Here is a 13,499-nt window from a genome sequence, read left to right on the forward strand (position 1 = left end):
TGAATTCCCAGTCCCTATATTTATGCACACCTGCATCTTTGATTTCCTTCACAAGCTAATTGTACAATAATTCAGAGTCTGATTCTTTTTGTACAGCAAAATAATGTTTTGGTCATGTATACTTATTGTGTATCTAAGTTATATTTTAATATATTTAACATCTACTGGTCATCCTGCCATTTAGGGGGGGGTAGAGGTAAGAGGTGAAAAATTGGAACAAGAGGTTTGGCAATTGTTAATGCTGTAAAGTTACCCATGTATATATCCTGTAAATTAAAGGCTATTAAATAAAAAAAAAAAAAAAAAAAAAAAAGATTTATTTATAATAGTCAAAATGACTTATTCACCCAAAATTGTTCTTAAAAAAATTATCATTGTTACCATTTACAATGTTCTCTTGGTTCTTTTTGTTGTTGTTGTTGTTGTTCCTTATTATTTTATACAAGTTTTTTCATGTTTTTCTAAAATTGTTCAGTTCATTATTTCTTGTAGCATGTAGTATTCCATCACAACCATATACTGCAACTTGCCAATCCTTTTAAAATAGCATTTAGAAAGAAAAGTTTATTGGGTCATAGATTTAGTATTAGAAAACACCTTAGAAGTATTTAATCCAAGTTCCTCAATTTCTAGACAAAGAAACTGATGACCTTGAGAATTCAGTCAATAAATACACATCGATTAAGCACCTACTAGGTCCCAGGCATTTAACTAAGCTAGGGATAGGGAAAAAAAAGGGGGAGGAAGGTACAGAACAATCTGTGCTCAAGGAGCTCATAATTAAATGGGGAAAAACATGAACAAATATATACAAAGCATATAATAAATGATAGAGAAAAAAGACACTGAAATTAAGAGATGAGGGAAGGCTTCCTATAGAAGGGGACATTTTCTGTTTTTTTTTTTGTTTCTTTGTTTGTTTGTTTGCTAAGGCAGTTGGGGTTAAATGACTTGCCCAGGGTTCCACAGCTAAGAAGGGGAAATTGTCATTGGAATTTGAAGTCAGAGAGGTAAGTAATTGAAGCATAGGACAGAGAACATTCTGATTGGGTGAATAAGACCCCAGCAAAAGATCACATCCCTACTAGCCACCTGAAGTCTAGATGGGCCATGTGAGCCTTTGTTGAAATGGGCCTTTCTTGAATTTATTATAAATAATCAGTGGGTTCAAGCTACTTTCTTCTGAAGCAAGCAGGGAGGAGATTGATAGGATTATCTTGTTCTTAAGTGGGTTTTTGATGCTATGGGCCTTTGTTGAATTCCTTGTCAAATTCCTTGCATTGACAAAATTAGCATGACACCATAATTACTGTATCTAATCTGAAGGCCAAGCCACAGATATCAACCTCAGAGGTTATTTTTTCTCCTATAAAAGAACCTAATAGCACCCCACTTCTTCCCTAATTCCTTTAGGAATTTAACTTACTAAATGTCAAGGTGGCTCATTCTTTAGGAACTTTGCCTGCTTATTAAGCATCACAATGTTAGGTTCCTTAGGAAATGCCTTCCTATTAAAAACACTTGAGAGTATAGGAATAAATGGACTTTTCCTTAAAATAATCAGCAGCATCTATTTAAAACCATCCGTAAGCATCATATGTAATGGAGACAAACTGCAACCATTCCCAATAAGATCTGGAGTGAAACAAGGTTGCCCACTATCACCGTTACTATTTAATATTGTATTAGAAACGCTAGCTATAGCAATAAGAACTGAGAAAGAGATTAAAGGAATAAGAATAGGCAATGAGGAAACCAAATTATCACTCTTTGCCGATGACATGATGGTATACTTAGAGAACCCCAGAGATTCTGCTAAAAAATTATTAGAAATAATCCACAACTTTAGCAAAGTTGACTGTTATAAAATAAACCCACATAAGTCATCAGCATTCTTATATATCACTAACAAAATCCAACAGTCAGAGTTACAAAGAGAAATTCCATTTAAAGTAACTACTGATAATATAAAATATGTAGGAATCTATCTGCCAAGGGAAAATCAGAAACTTTATGAGCAAAATTAGAGACCACTTTTCACACAAATTAAGTCTGATCTAACCAATTGGAAAAATATTAAATGCTCTTGGATAGGGCGAGCAAATATAATAACGATGACAATATTACCTAAACTAATCTATTTATTTAGCGCTATACCAATCAAGACTCCCAAAAAACTATTTTAATGACCTAGAAAAAATACCAACAAAGTTCATATGGAAAAACAAAAGGTCAAGAATTTCAAGGGAATTAATGAAAAAAAAATCAAATGAAAGTGGCTTAGCTGTACCAGATCTAAAATTATATTATAGAGCAGCAGTTACCAAAACTATTTGGTATTGGCTAAGGAATAGATTAGTTGATCAGTGGAATAGATCAGGTTCAAGGGATAAAACAGTCAACAAATATAGCAACCTAGTCTTTGACAAACCCAAAGATCCCAGCTTTTGGGATAAGAACTTACTGTTTGATAAAAATTGCTGGGAAAATTGGAAACTAATATGGCAGAAACTAGCATTGATCCATACTTAACACCGTACACCAAGATAAGGTCAAAATGGGTTCATGACCTAGGCATAAGAAATAAAGTATTAATAAATTAGAGGAACACAGGATAGATTACCTCTCAGACCTGTGGAAGGGAAGGTCTTTATGACCAAAGCAGAACTAGAGATCATTACTGATCACAAAATAGAAAATTTCAATTATACCAAACTGAAAAGTTTTGTACAAACAAAACTAATCAGACAAGATTAGAAGGGAAGCAATAAACTGGGAAAATATTTTTACAGTCAAAGGTTCTGATAAAAGCCTCATTTCCAAAAATATAGAGAATTAACTCTAATTTATAAAAAATCAAGCCATTCTCCAATTGAAAAATGGTCAAAGGATATGAACAGACAATTCTCAGATGAAGAAATGGAAACTATTTCTAGTCATATGAAAAGATGCTCCAAGTCATTATTAATCAGAGAAATGCAAATTAAGACAACTCTAAGATACCACTACATACCTGTCAGATTGGCTAAAATGACAGGAAAAATAATATGATTGTTGGAGGGATGCAGGAAAACTGGGACATTGATGCATTGTTGGTGGAGTTGTGAACGAATCCAACCATTTTGGAGAGTAGTTTGGAACTATGCTCAAAAAGTTATCAAGCTGTGCATACTCTTTGATCCAGCAGTGTTACTACTGGGATTATATCCCAAAGAGATTATAAAGAAGGGAAAGGGACCTGTATGTGCACGAATGTTTGTGGCAGCCCTTTTCGTAGTGGCTAAAAACTGGAAACTGAATGGATGTCCATCAGTTGGAGAATGGCTGAATAAATTGTGGTATATGAATATTATGGAATATTACTGTTCTGTAAGAAATGACCAATAGGATAATTTCAGAAAGGCCTGGAGAGACTTACACGAACTGATGATGAGTGAAATGAGCAGGACCAGGAGAACATTATATACTTCAACAACAATACTATATGATGACCAGTTCTGATGGACCAGGCCATCCTCAGCAACGAGATCAACCAAATCATTTCTAATGGAGCAGTAATGAACTGAACTAGCTATGCCCAGAAAAAGAACTCTGGAGATGACTAAAACCATTACATTGAATTCCCAATCCCTATATTTATCACACCTGCATTTTGATTTCCTTCACAAGCTAATTGTACAATATTTCAGAGTCTGATTCTTTTTGTACAGCAAAATAACGTTTTGGTCATTTATACTTATTGTGTATCTAATTTATGTTTTAATATATTTAACATCTACTGGTCATCCTGCCATCTAGGGGAGGGTGGGAGAGTAAGAGGTGAAAAATTAGAACAAGAGTTTGGCAATTATTAATGCTGTAAAAGTTACCCATGTATATATCCTGTAAATAAAAGGCTATTAAATTAAAAAAAAAAAAAAAAAAAAAAAAAAGGAAATGCCTGCCTTTTGACAGCAAATTCTCTATGAACTTTTGTCTGCCTTGTGGCTCTCTCCTTTGTGGATGGCCAGTTCTGCTAAGAATTTAGCCTGTGTCTCTCCCCTGGTTAATCACTAACCCCTTTTGGAATTTAGCCACTACCAGTAGAATAATAAAATCTTTGCCTCTTGATTTAGAGATGGTGTAAGCCTGCAAATTCTTTTGAGAAACCTTGCAACACTGGCTCAAAATCCTAATACATTTTTGGAGATCACCCTCATACCTCATCTATTCCAGGCATGGGGCAGAGTCAGAGAACAACCAGAGCTTAAAGATGGAGTGTTTTGTTCCAAGAACAGTTAAGAGAACACTGTCACTGAATTGAAGAGTATATGCTGGGCAATAAAGTGTAAAAAGACTGGAAGAGTAGGAGAGCTAAATATGAAAGAACTTTGAGTGCCAAATAAAGTATTTTGTATTTGTCCTGGAGGCAATAGGAAGCTTATTAAGTAGAGGGAGATATACTGGGGTCTAGGTGTGGGGAAATCACTTTGGTGGCAAATCAAGGATGAATTGGAGTGGAGAAAGGTGTGAAGCAGGCAGACCCACCCTCAGCTGTGTAGTTCAGACAGCATTTAATAAAAAGCTGGAGAGATCTCTAAAACAAAGCAAAAGTTTATTATATGTTCTCCCAAGATCAGTGTCCCACCCATGGAGCAACATTGGAAGGGAGGAGGCACCCTAGGAGCAAAGGTCACACTTTTTATCCCTAACGCAAATACCCCCTCCCACCACTGACCCTCATCCTTATTAGCTGAGGATCTTACATTCTAAACGCGGAAACTACCCAAGAAATTGAACTTGACCATATTTGACCTAAACAGAAAGATACAGATGTCATAGGAGCATAACAAGTGGACTTAAGTATGCCCTTGACTTAATGCTTTAAGTCCTTGAGGCCTACTCAAACTGGGAAATAGATGAAGCCTTACTGGATTTTCACAACTGTCTTGAAAGATCTCACCTCATCTCGTTCAAGTCCCCCTCTTATTTGTACACCTGAGATCTCTTCAAATTCTGCAGCTCTAACTTCCATTCCTATCAGATTCCTCATCATTTTCCTCCCATCCTTTTAACACCATCAATATAACAGACCCTTCAGCTTTCTCTTCCAACCTAGTCATTCTAGATAATGAATTTTGGACTATTCTGGTTATCAATCGGATCAACCAAGGGATGCAGATAGGGAGTAATAACACTACTGAGAGTTATAAGGCCAAACCAAAGGAGCTACCCCCACCAGTCCAAACCAGGACCACCAAGAAGTATTGAACAGTAAGGTCCAGGTCTGTACAGGAACATGAGCAAGTTTCCTAATGTTCTTAGTGATTTCTTTTATTAGATGTCCACTGTTATCAATCTTTATACAACAAATATACTAATTTAGTTTCACACAAACTCCCCCTTACTCAGCCACCAAATAATACAGCACAAGTCTGTGTTGTAAAACAGCCTCTCTGGTTTGAGTAGCTTGTTCAGCCAAAAGATCTAGTGCCTCAACCATCTGATTGGTGATAATCTCTACAACTGTGAAGCTTAATTATTCTAGTTCAACATATATATTGGGTTCCATAGCCCAACTTCCATCTTGAGCCCAAGTGGCTGGCCCATACTCTTTAACTGTTCTCTCTGGAGGCCAGGCATCACCCCACCATTTACATCTCTAGTCCGAGTAATAGAGGTATCTAAACCCCATTTCTCTCTTCCCAAATCATCGTACAACTGAATCCCTAAATATTGATTTGCCTATTCAGGAAGAAAGAAAAATTTTGGTCTTATTAGTCCAATATAGCAAATCCCTGTCTAATTAAGAGGTAGGAGAGTATCAGCAGTTAAGCCACAGATTTAATAATGACCCATTAGAAAAGGCTGTTCCCTAAAAATTATGTCTGAACTATTCCTTGTAAAGGGTCTCTTGTCTCTTGGTCCCTCTCTCTTTCTGGTCTCTCGTCCCTAGGGGACCTTCCCCTACAAAGGTGACATACTCCATAAACCCTGCTCCTTCCTCCAACTACAACTGGCAACTGGCCATTGACCTATTGGGTTAGAGGTTCTCCAAAATGTGGGAAACAGAGTCCCATGTTTCCCAAGGTGTCCCCTAAGGGTGACATTGTATCAACCCATTGATATCTAGATAGGTAAAAAGTTAGTTTTCCAAATCCTTGCAACCTCCCTTGTATCTCCTAGACATAGAGCAGACAAAAAGCAAGCCTCTTGTCAATCCGCAGCAATTCCTAAGGACCTGTGCCAGAGCTCCCAAGAGCTCCAAATGACGACTGCAGTGTCCACTACAAGATAAGGAAAGTCTTTTACCTTGTCCAGAGTTAAGTCCACTCACATACACTATTTCCCAGCTTCAAATTTTGCCCTGTTTTATAAATCCTATGTTCTGTCAAAGGCCACTGATGTTTCTCTTCTAAGTTCCAGAAATCAGTCCCATTATGAATTTGGAATCAGTTACTAAGGATCCAGCCTGGACTTAAGGAGACAGATACCCATGGCTATTGGCTCAATTGTTGGGATCCACCACAGATCCAAAATTTGATAAGTTAAAAGTTCTCCCTATATTCTGCATGGGCAGGAGCAGCTGTTTCTATTCTCTGGAAGATAAAGGTCTGGTTTCTATGGCTATCATGAGGAAATAGGAAAACCCAAAGCTCAGGGAAAGCCCCATGAGGGTTTCCCAAAATAATTCCCAAAGTAATTAATGTAAGAAAAGTCATACAGTTACAAAGCACTGGATTCAGAGTTTGTGTTCCCATTCAGTGGAGGTCCCCTCCTCAAATGCAATTTGAGATCTCCCCATCTTCAACTGTCCACTCGGATAAAGGTGGTGTCACAGGTCCTTTTGTTCTGGTGTGGTGTGTCCAGCCTCGTTCCTGGGTGCGAACTGCAGTGTCCGAAGTCAGTATCACCTGGTAGGGTCTGTCCCAGCATGGAGTCAGCTTCTGATCCTTCCAGGAACGGATCAACATCCAATCTCCAACTTGAATTCTATGAACAGGGAAACATAGGAGTCTGAGCTATTAACCCTTTTGTTAAAGTCCTAGCAATGACTTAACATATCTCTTAAGAAATAAATCCTTTGTCTCTAAGATAGGGTCCCAGTTTCCCATAGGATAAGCCTGGAGAGGATGACCATACAATAATTCCTAAGGCAAAAGCCCTCTATCTCTATGTGGCTTGGTTCTGATTCCGACCACAGCAAGAGGAAGACATTTAGTCCAAGATAGTGGGGTCTCTAAAGATAATTTAATCAGTTGCTGTTTTATTTCTCGATCATCCTTTCTACTTTCCTAGAAGAGGGAGGATGCCAAGAGGTGTGGAGATCCCAAGTGATTTCTAAGGCCCCAATCAGATTCTGCAATACTTGGGCAGAAAACTGTGTTCCCTGATCCGAGTCTATCCTCTCACTACTGCATATCTGGGAATAATTTGTTCTAATAAGACCTTACTGTTGAGGTAGTTGCTCCGGCTGAGGGGAATGCCTCCACCCATGAGGTCAGATGGTCCACTATGACCAGCAAATATTTGAGGTGACCCATTAGTGGCAGCTCAGTGAAGTCCACCTGGATGCTTTAGAATGGTCCGATTCTCAGAGCTCGTCCGCCTTTTGGGATCTGGCATTGAGGAGCCTTGTTAGTCCTTCAACAAAAGAGACAGCCGTCCACCAGTTGTCAGGCCATAGTATATAGGCCAGGGGAAACATACCTTGTCAGCACAGCATCACACAGGTTTTGGACATCCCAGTGACTGCCCTGGTACAGCTGCTGAAGGACCTGCCACATACTTGCTTTGGTCAGTACCTCTCTGCCATCAGATAAGAACCATCGGTCTTCTGAGTTCCCAACTGTTCCAAGAGTCGAGGCTTTCTCTTTTTCCTTCTGGGTAAACCTGGGAGAGGGTAGACTAGGGGGAAGTACAGGTATCAAGCCCATTATATGAGAAATCTCCTGGTCTACAGCTCCCCTGGCCTTCTCATCTGCTAATCTATTTCCCCTTGCCTCAAAAGAATTTCCCATCTACCACTCTAGAAGATCCATCTTATAAACCAATTTACTCCCCCAGGCATTGGGGATTCTTGTGAATCCTTTACTTTCGTTTGAAAATCAATCAACTTGAAACAATATTCCTCTGCAGGAGTGGTTCTATTCCAAGGGACAGGAGGCAGGATTAAGATTATCAACATTTTGGAATCTGTGAGCTATTTCCCAGCCCTCTGATTTAATACTGTTCTTACGTGGTGTGGGACACTTACTATAACACTGCCTCCAAAGGTGAGCTTCCTACTCTCTTCTGCCAAGAGTGTGGTAGCAGCTACTGCTTGTACACAGGTCAGCCATCCTTTGGCTACCGGGTCTAATACTTTAGAAAGGAAAGCCACTGGTCAGGAGCAAAGAATCAGCAATGCAACATGGGCAGCTGATCCTATAAGCCTCCTTCCCTTCACCTGGAGTGAATTCCCCTTCATTTCATTCTCTCCGCGTATTTAATTAATGGGGAATTGTTTGGGTGTCAAAAGTTCCCTTTCAATATAGTCCACCTTATTCCCCCCAACCATGATCATGCAAAACATGAAAAACACATCTAAAGACAATATAGATCTTTGATAAGTAAGTCAGGGACCTAGGATTGGGGTTCCAGAGATAGCCCTGCCTTCCATCAACATACAGTGTAAAAGGCTCTAGGCCTAAACCTTAGCCTAATCAGGACTTGCAGAGCTTCCCTGCTTTTTCAAAAAGCAAGGTGGGAGTGGCCCCAAGTACTTGGGTGAAGTAAACCTTTAGCTAAAGAAACTCTAGCCCCAGGAAGTAAAAAAGTTAAAAGATAAATAGCAGCAACCAAAGTCTGGCCCCAAATTAAGATATCTATTTAAGGCAGTTTTACTTCAGGTAACTGTCCTTAAGTTTTCACAATTCCACCTTATGACCTATGCAGTCAGACCTGAATTCAAAATTCCCAGCAAATATTAGCTGCAGTCCCAAAAGGTTTTATCTCCTCTAGCAATTATCATTAATCAAGGCTTTAGATGAATCTAGTTCAAGAATCACAGTAAAGGGTTCATCCTAGAAAAATCACAGCTTATACAGCTTAGATAGTTCTAAGTTTAACATTACACAGATCATTTTGCCTTTAAAATACTCAAATACAAAGAAAAAAATTCTAAATTGCATGTCGTCCATCCCGTTTCCACACAAAAGAAACTTTTAGATCTTTCAGATTTAACATTAATACTCTCTTCAGTTTTTGGAAATAACCCTATCAAATGATCAGATCAGACTAAAATCCTGCTCCAAATATTTTTATCATCTTCCTTAAACAAAGAGACTATTATGCACGTAAATAAGCATTAAATAATTTGCTTTAGACAGATGGGATCTTAGTAGAAATAAATCGCTTTCAGATACTTACAGTTCCAACAAACTTCTTAGAGCAGCTACTGACCTGAAAAATAAAAAGAAAACATTCTGTTATAACATTATATAAATGTAGGCTGTTCCTTTAAACAGTAGAAGCAATTGATATCCAAACCACCAAGGTGTTGTAGCCACCATACTTAATGGGGAAGGGGGATTAGATCACCTGACAAGGTCCCTCTCCACGTGGCCACCCTTCCCCTATTCCACCATGCTTCCCTGACCCTAACTTATCACAGCTAACTTTTTTTTAGGGTGCCATTTCCCTAGGATCCAAGCTGCCAGCTCAAATCAGGCCCCAACGTCATGGGATATATCTCCTTTTCCCATGGCAAACTGCAGATTCACTAGGGAATTGTGCCTTTTTTCTTCCCCATTTCTGGAGAGCTATTTTCCTGAAACTCTTTATCTCTCACATCATCTCTTCCTGTTCCATCTCTCTCCTTCCAAAGCTTACTTGCTTAAACCTTCTCCAACATATGTTAAACACTCCCAAACCAATACTAGATACTCCATTTAAACTATTAATTGCTTTTGCAAATCAATCTTTCTTGTCTCTCATCTTTAAGTCAAAGAAAAAAAACTTTTTTAAACTTTAAACTTCAAGGTTCGCAAATAACTGAAGCAAATTTCATAAAACTTATACATGCCCAACAGAGATGACAAATTTTTAGGGCATAACCCAGCTATAAATTGCTCAATACCTCTAGAAAACATCACACTATCTAAGTAGGGAGATACAACCCCAACCTCCCCTAAGGTAAACTACCAGTATTTTGTTTTAATAACCTATATTTTAACTTAAAATCCCAAACACGGCTCTAAATTCCCAATAATATAAAACCACTTTCGCCATCATATTTAAAATAATGAATTTCACCAAATAGCAGTTTCTTTCCCTTGGTCCCACATGGCCCTGCTGCAGTCAGGACCCGTGGGAGGGAAAGGAAAGAAGTCACCATCTTCACTCTCTCGATCCCACATACTTCCCTGAAGTATAGGGTGATTGTGCTCCCCATTGGCATCTGCTAAAGGTATTTCTGATCAGCTGAAACTACTCCTGCAGATGGAAGGTTTCTCCTGTCCCACTCCTTATAGCTGCACCTCCAATTAGTCCCCTCTCCTCTAGTGAGAAGAGAGAATTCAAAATAAACCTAAATTATCCTCCCGCCCCAAGGGCCCTTGGAGGGGCTGATGGATTAAATCCTTTTCTTCTCTTTCAGGTACAAATTCAGTCTTCGGCACACCCAGTCTTCAATAGTGCCTTCACCAGTATCTTTGTCACCCCAGACAAAACAACAACTTAATGCTTAAAGTCCTTCAAGCCTACTCAAACTTTGAAATAGATGAAGCCTTACTCCATATTCACAACTGTCTTCAAAGATCTCACCTCATCTCTTTCACAGCTTTCAGTAATCAAGGGATGTGATGAGAGTGTATTAGAGGGATGGTTCTGTCAGGAGAGAGGAGAGATATTCAAGGGATGTTGCACAGGTGAAGTCGGCAGATTTGGCAACGGGTTGGCTCTGAGAGGTGAAAGATAGTAAGGGATCCAGAGTGACTTCTGAGTTGGGAGGGAGTTGGAAGGGAGAGGGGGAAGAAGAAAGGGGAGAAAGAAGAGCAGCATGGAGAAAAGATAATGAATTCAGTTTTGGACATACCGAGTTTAAGATGTTTACTTGTTGGAATCCTAGTGTTGGAATCTAAGCTTCAGCCCATTACAGGCTCCCAAACCCACAATTCCCCCCCCCCCCAAAGTCACACAGAGTTGGAGAAAAAGGCCTAGCAGCTTTTATTGCCCCTGCTGTGTGCCGGAGGCCGCTTCTCTTCCTTAAGGAAGAAGTGCATCTTGTCATCGATCATCTTGCGCTCCGGTTTGAGGCGTTTCAAGATCTGGGCCAGCATGTTGACTGTCTGGTGGCTGCTGAGCCCTGTATTTTTGGTCTGGAACTTCTTCATCAGGTCCTTGGCGGTCATGGGCTTTTGGATCAGGTAGCGCCTGACTTTGCATTCTATCACCTGCACATCATCACTGCTGGACATGGACTTGCCGGACTGAGGCTGGGGGGTGGATTTCCTAGCGATGCTCTGGGGCCCGGCATCCAGCCTCAGGCGCTTGGCGGGGGGAGTATCACTGGGTTCTGTCTGCGGCTTCCCTTGCCCCAGCTTGCTAGAGGCTGCCCGCAGGGTGGAGGACGTGCTGCCGCTGTCCAAGCTGGGAGTGCTCGGGCGGCTGTTGCCCCTGGAGCTGCTGCCTGAGGCCTTCCGCTCCCTCTTTGGGGGGGTCTTCTTCTTGGTCATGAAGAGGACCGAGGTCACCTTGTTGTCGATGTCGCTCTCCTCGGAGTTGTCTGACTCCTCGCTCCTGTCTCCTTTCCTCCTCCTCTTCTGCGGGTTGGGGGCCTTCTTATCTTCTTCCTTCTTCTCCTCCTCCTCGGGGGGCTTCTCCAACTGACTCTCCTCACTGCTTTCACTTTCCTCATCAATACCTTTAGGGCCATCCTCCTCCTGCTGGACCACTTTGGCTTTCCCTACTGCCTCCTCCTCAGAACTGCTGGAGCCATCTGACATGTAGTCCACCTCATGGCCCTCAAAGTCCCCATCATCGCTGTCCTCAAAGGCCTCATCATCAGAGTCCTTTTTCTTCTTCTTGCCCCCCCTGGAGGGACCTGCCTTCTTCTTGCTCTTGGGGACCTTTTCTCCTTCCTCCCCACTGCTATTGCTGTCATCAGAGCTCATCTCCAGGTCGTGGATGCGGAGCTCACTGGGCTTCTTCCGGCTCTTCTCTTTATGCTCATCTTCATCCTCACTGTGGTCCTGATCCTTCAGCCGCCGCTGTTGCATGATGCTGAAGTGGTTCAGGACTTTGTTCCTCTTTTCCCATTCCTCCTCAGCCTCCTCGGCCGTGAGTGTCCGGTGCCGCGCCAGAGGAGTGAAGTTGTACCAGCTGTGCACGGGGAAGGCTTCGAAGACCCCGTCGGGGCACTGGATGAAGATGTAGTACGAGGCGTTTTCTGTCACCCCACCCCTCTTCATTCCCTTGAACCTTCTGCCTGTTTTGCCATTGACTTTGAGTAGCCAGGGCTGGTCTTCAGCCTTGAAGGTTTTGAGAAGGCCATGCTTGCTCCTGGCCTCATCCCGGAGCTTCCGATTAAACTCACTGCCAGCCCCAGATTCTGGCATCTCTTCCTCCTGATAGAGCTTCTTGCTGCTCAGATCCCGTTTCATCTTGGCCTGATGCCAAGTGGAGAAGTTGACTTTGTCAGCGGCATTAAAAGCCACGATATTGTACCTCTTGAGGTTGTTCTTTGGAACTCGAACAACATATTCAGTCACAGTCTGACTGCTGGTCCCCAAGGTCGTCATGGCCAATACCGGGTAGCGTAGTGAACAGCCTGAATGAAGGAGATCCGTAGATTCCTGACAAGTGGACCCACAGCTCCACACCAAACCGGCTTAGACTACTAACCCTGAGAACGTTCCCAAGGAAAAACTCTGGAGTGGCTCACTGGAGCTGTATTTATGCTGCTTCTCCCAAGAGCCTCAAGGGAGGTGTCAATTCAGATATCTCCTATTAAAGCCTGAAATCTCCCAAACGTGTTAACTCCAAAGAGTACTTAAATACTTTTTGCCTATAAGAGCTCTCTAAAGGTGTCAACACAAGCATTATTGTCTATCAGTATTAGCAACTTATCACCTTGTAAGGATTTGCTCTAAGGTACCAGTAAGCATTGTATCAATTCCATTGAGTTAACCCTAGGATTCTGACATCTCCCTTGAGTTTTCATCTAGTTTCAAGTTGAGTTGACATTAGGATTCCAATATTTACTGATTATTCAGTTTAAGATGACTAAAAGGCAAGTTGGAGGTGTGAGACGGGAGGGCAGCAGAAAGATTGGGGCAGGATAGGTAGATTTGAGAATTATCAACATAGGGAAGGAAATTAAAATCCATGGAAGTTGATGAGAAGTAGCATAGTGGGAGAAGAGAATAAGTCCCAGGATAGAACCCTGAGAGACACCTACACTTAGAGGAAAACCTGTAAAGATCAACAGTATCAAAGGCCTTTTTTATGTGGGGGGAAAAAAAAGAGAAGAAAAATAT

General features: G+C 41.1%; 1 pseudogene across 1 annotated transcript; it reads right to left on the reverse strand.

The window, feature by feature from the left end:
• Positions 1-11,177: 11,177 nt before the first annotated feature.
• On the reverse strand, positions 11,178-12,796 carry LOC116420728 (annotated as a pseudogene). Its single transcript, XR_004231140.1, has one exon. The product of XR_004231140.1 is annotated as a general transcription factor IIF subunit 1 pseudogene (transcript).
• Positions 12,797-13,499: the final 703 nt, after the last annotated feature.

Source organism: Sarcophilus harrisii, chromosome 1 (assembly GCF_902635505.1).
Source record: "Sarcophilus harrisii chromosome 1, mSarHar1.11, whole genome shotgun sequence".
Lineage (NCBI taxonomy): Eukaryota > Metazoa > Chordata > Mammalia > Dasyuromorphia > Dasyuridae > Sarcophilus > Sarcophilus harrisii.